Genomic DNA, 5,623 nt, shown 5'->3' on the forward strand with positions numbered 1-5,623 from the left:
TCGTGCCATTCATTCGACTTCTTCCCAGCAACTGGTCTTCTGCGCTGCATATGGTGCCAAAACAAGAGCCTGGTGACTGGCGGCCTTGTGGTAATTGTCGGGCACATCAATGTGGTGACAACGGCAGACCAATGTCCCCTCCCTCCACATCATGATTTCAGCGCCTCGCCTCGCGGGAACGACCATCTTCACTATGCGGATCTGATGGCCGCTTATCACCAGATTCCTGTACAGCCGAGCGACATCCCGAAGACGGCCTTAACAACACCTTTCGGCCTCTTGAATTCTTCGTATGTCGTACGGACTGAAGAACGCGGCACAAACGTTCCAGCGTTTCATGAATGAGGTCACTCGCGGGCTGCTCTTTGTCTTCGTCTATTAGACGACATTTTGGTCGCCAGCAAAACCGGAGAGCACGAAAATCCCTGCGCCTCTCCTTTTCGAGCGTCTTGACGAGCACGTCTGGTTTTGAAAGCCCAAAGTGCATTTTGGTGTTGAAGCACTAGATTTCCTAGGTCATCAATCACCCCGCAAGGCATCTTGCCGCTCGAACAAGGGTACAAGCTTTAGTAAATTTCCCACGCCTACCTCTTGCCGCAAGTTGCGCGAGTTCTCGGGCTGATCAACTTCCATAGGCGCGTCATCCCATCTGCGCACAACATTCTACAGCCGCTAACTGACTTGCTGCGCCGAGAGTCCAAGAAAACGCCCGAGTTTCACTGGTCGCGGAGCATGAAAAAGCGTTCCAGACGCCAAAACTCAGCTTGCCTCCGCAACACTTCTGATACACCCGCTTTCCGACTCGCCCAACGTGGCTCATGGTTGACGCTTCAACGACAGCATGGGAGCAGTGTTGCAACAATACGACGGCAAGGACTGGAAACCGATAGGTTTCTTTTCGAATGTCTGAAACAAGCGGAAGTGCGCTACAGCACCTTTGGAAGATAGATGCTGGCCATTTATTGCTCCGTAAAGCATTTCCGTTTCTTCCTCGAAGGTCGCACTTCCCACATTTTAACGGACCACAAGCCGCTGACATATGCGTTCAAGAACAACAGTTCCTCATATTCGGAAGAGAACTGCGCCAACTTTCATTCATTTCCGAATTTTCCCCCGGACATCCGCTAGATAGCGGACACTGAACATCAAGCAGCCGACGCACCCCCCTTATCGACAACGTTTCCGCGTCCGTCGACTTTGAGGCATTAGCCGCTGCCCAGCGGGAAGACCCAGAGCTAACCGAGATGCAGCAGAATCCACGGTCACTGTGCTCGCAGAGATCCCCCTACCATACACAGACGATGGTCACATGCGACACATCGCAGAAAGCTCCAAGACCCTTCGTCGCCGTCCAGTTTCGGCATGCAGTGTTTGACAGCCTTCACGACCTCAGCCACCCAGGAATCCGCGCGACGCAGAGGCTCGTCACGGACCGCTTTGTGTGGCCAGGAATTAACGCCGACATTCGACACTGGACGAAGACGTGCCTAACATGTCAAGCAGTCTAGGTGACTCGTCACACGCGCACAGCACTCCAAGCATTTCGGCCACCAGAGTCTCGTTTCGACCACGTTCACTTGGACTTGGTAGGACTTCTTCCTCCTTCCCAGGGTTACAGATACCTGCTCACCTGTGTCGACCGCTACTCACGGTGGCCTGAGGCGACGCCGATTCTGGACATCGCAGCCGGGACCATCGCACAGGCGTTTGTGGCCACATGAGTTTTACGCTATGGCTGCCCACTGCGCATAACGACTGACCGCGGCCGACAATTCCAGAGCAACCTATTCTCTGCGCTGGCAAGGCTTCTGGGAACGCGGCTCCAGTACACCACTGCTTACCACCCAGCGAGCAATGGAATGGTGGAGCGTCTACACCGCCAACTGAAGGCATCTTTAACGGCCAAATTGGATAGAGAGCACTGGGTGGAGAAGCTCCCTCTCGTTCTTCTGGGCCTGCGTACCGCGCTTAAAGAAGACCTTGGATTCAGTGCAGCAGAAATGCTGTACGGCTCTACAATCCGACTACCGGGGGGAAAATTCTTGGTGAGAAACCAAGCCCTACGCCGACAATTTCAGAACATATGGAAAGGCTACATTCCTGGTTGGAGCACCTGAAATCCAACGCGCCACGCGTCAGCCGCAACCAAAGAGCGTTTTCCTTCCCAGACATGATTGTGGCAACCCATGTGTTCGTGCGACGGGACACAGTGAAAGCGCCGTTGACTCCTGCGTACGACGGGCCCTACCGTGTGCTGTCGCGGTCGCACAAAACTGTGACCATTCGTGTGCGCGACAGAGATGACGTCGTTTCCATAGAGAAAGGAATTCAACAAGAGGGGACACTCCCATAGGGCCCAGCGGCCGAATTGACTGCAGCGTGCCAAGCGGTCGGTGTCGATCACTTGCATCACTTCCGGTTTCGGTTTTGGGCGCGCGTATTTTGAACGCAACCTAGCACGCCGGCTGCACCCCCCCCCCTCCCATTTCCCTTTTTTTTTTTTTGCTCTTCGTGCAGAATCGGTTTATTATTAAGTCAAAATGATTGCGAATGATCTCGTAAAGTCCCATCGAATCTGTGCCACGTGCAATTTCACATAGTAGACGCAAGACCTTTTGTGCAATGAGGAAATATTTATTTTGCTCTATAAAAGCTCGTTCCGCGCTTTTCGTGCGTTCATCCAACGTTGTGACACCAGCAGGTAAGGCAGTAGTTCCTGTATGAAGCTCCACCGGACGGTACCAGCTGAAAAAAAAAGTAAATTACAAGCATGTTACATTTGCAAGCACGTAACAGCATGTTACAAGCATGAGTCATTTTGGTATTTAGACATATGAATACTGCGAGGCGAAACGTGCGAAGGCTGTGAATGGGCGGCATTACACACAAAAGCAATTCGCTTTTACATACATGGCGTAGAAAATACCCGACTCATCCCAAACATATATGAAAACATCTGATTTCCAAGCGTTCCCCAACTTCCGGGCATTATTTCCTGCACTTAGGCAGCACAAATACACGAGCGACTTCGCGTTTCCAAAACTCGGCCTCGGGCGACGCAACGGTACGCGACATACACAGAGACGGACGCAACAGGCACTCAAGACAAATGCGTGGGTGCAATGCCTTTTTTTTCAGTCCTTTAGAAGACGTAATTTTCGAATTACAAGTTTCTGATATGTTCGTCGTTCGCGCGTTCTGCCGGCGCCAGCAGCACACCCCATGTTATCACTCTTGGCAATCGCCCATCGCGTTTCAAGAGGCGTGAGTACCGAAAGAAAGTATATGTTGTTGCGGAGCCACAAAAAACGTCACAGACTTGTCCCTCTAAGATTCATTACACGCCAAACTAACTTTATCACCACGGCCGAGCTGCTTATCGCTAACTGCGTCACAGCGCGCTGTGCGGCCAGCGTGCCTCAAAAGTACCCCAGAAAGTGACGAAATTACTTTTCAGTAATGTCTGGCGTCAGAGAAAGCGGCACAAACTTCTCCTAGCAAGATGCACTAGACTACACACCACGGCTGAGTTCTCGCTAACTGCGGCATGGCGCCCTGTGCGGCCAGTGTGGCTCAAAGACCGAAATAAGTTACAATAGTCCCCTAGGAAGCGTGGGAACCACGTCTCAGCACGATTCATTTACTCAAATTAACTGCGCCAGGATGGCCGAGCTGTTTTTCGCTAACTGCGTCTTAAGTCTCGGTCCCGTGCCGTAAGCCTAATTGCGTCGTAGACTGTGAAACAAGATTTCTCACCTTGCCGTAGTCCAATAGTGCAGTGGTGTCTTGTCCCAGTGCAGAAGGAACGCAAGAATACGCCGAGAGCCCAATAAACCAGGTTACATTTAAAAAAGAAAAAAAAGAATGAGACAGACGCGTCGCCGCGCGCGAGCGCTCAAACGCGCGCGCAGCCATCCTCGCTGGCTTCGGGGGAGTGTCTGGCAGATGACGCATGTATCTGGCGCGTCATTGACCTGTGGCTGTGGTAAGGCAAGGAAAATGAGTCGCAAAGCTTAAGTTCATTTATACGCAAAACGTTTTAGTTTTCGCGGCAAAGCATTAAAAAAATAAATGAATACCTGTTAACTTAAGTTCACTTTCTTTTTTTTTTCGATGCTCGCGGCAGCTAACGTTCGGTGTCAAAAGCATAGCGTGACGTATGGTGACGTGTTTCCTGTTGCCAGTTTTTGCCGAGTGTCCCCTCTTGTTGAATTTCTTTCTCTATGTCGTTTCTCTCGACCGCGTAAAACCGGCTCACCTCATGGACTAACTCGCACATTTGCTTGTTTTTTTTCTTGCTCCGCGGTCTAGTGGGGGAGCCCTTGTAGCGGGCGTTGATGCCCGCTGATCGTGATAATTTTTATTTGTGTGCGCATATCAATTCATACGACGGCAGCGCAAGGCGCATACGCTGCCAACATGCCTCACGTTATCTCCGGCGCGCCGCGGGAGATATGCAGCCTACACGCCTCTTTTGTGTTATCGTTTTCGAAGCATGTTTTTCTTGGAAAATAAACTAGTTCTTGTCCCAAACTTCAAGGAGTGTAGTCGTCTTCTTTTCGCTCCTGCTTGGGGCGAGTATGCTACAGGCTCAATAGCTGTTTCGGTTGGCGATGTTGTCCGCCACCGCCACCGCCGGTGTCCGTCGCAGCTATCGCCAGGAATGATAAAAAAATAACCAGTCAGTTACTGTACGAGTCAGTTACTGTACCACTGCGCTATTTCACCGCTTGGTAGCTACTGCAGAAACATGCCCTATACAGGCGCCCTAGCGCACTCACGCGATGTGAGATACACACCGCGTAGCGTCGATACGTGCACACTTTGCATTGCGGCTGCATATTATTGCACCAGACGGCACGCTATGTAGCAGTTACACGGGATGGGAAATGCGCGCCGCGTAAAGTCGATACGTGCAAACTTTGCATTGCAGTTGCGTTGTATTCTGCCATGTGCCACGACATGTAGCAGCTGCATCGTATCGTGCCACGTGTCAAGGGATGTGACATGTGCGCCGCGTAGTCTCGATATCTGGGTTTACTCTTCGGTATAAACGTTATGGCGCCTCCTCGCAAGGTACGAACTGCTGCTGAAGAAGCTAATAGTAGAGCTACGTGCGTGGCTGCACCCAGGGAATGTCGAGCTCAGCAGACCACTGTACAGAGAGCAGCACAAGCCGCAGCTCACCGTCAACGCTGGGCGGACCGTTCAGTCAACGCCCCCTTTACTAGGATGCCTGGCGCGTTAGCGCCGAAGCCCCCGATCAACCCTATACTGTTACGCGCGCCGCTGCCGCGCAGCGGCGCTGTGTTCTGACACTATCGTGCACCCCACCAGCACCACCAGCGCCCGCGCAGTCTCTGTGGTAGCCCATTCAGAATGCTGATTAACGTTCTAGGTCTTAGTTTTTCTCGGCGCCCGACGTGCTACTTTTTATCATGTCTTGCAGCTTCATTTCTCGGCCTAATAACTGCAGTCGAAGCCCAACCGCACGGTATTGCTGCGTGCCCTTTTGCATGTCGATCAGTGCAAAGAGCTCCCTGGATCTTCTGTCTTTTATATCTCGCGTAATTAGTGAAAAAATTGCGTGTGCGAACTGTGTGGCTTTAGTTAAGAAGCCAAA

This window comes from Dermacentor silvarum, chromosome 3, assembly GCF_013339745.2.
Source record: "Dermacentor silvarum isolate Dsil-2018 chromosome 3, BIME_Dsil_1.4, whole genome shotgun sequence".
Classification (NCBI taxonomy): Eukaryota; Metazoa; Arthropoda; class Arachnida; order Ixodida; family Ixodidae; genus Dermacentor; species Dermacentor silvarum.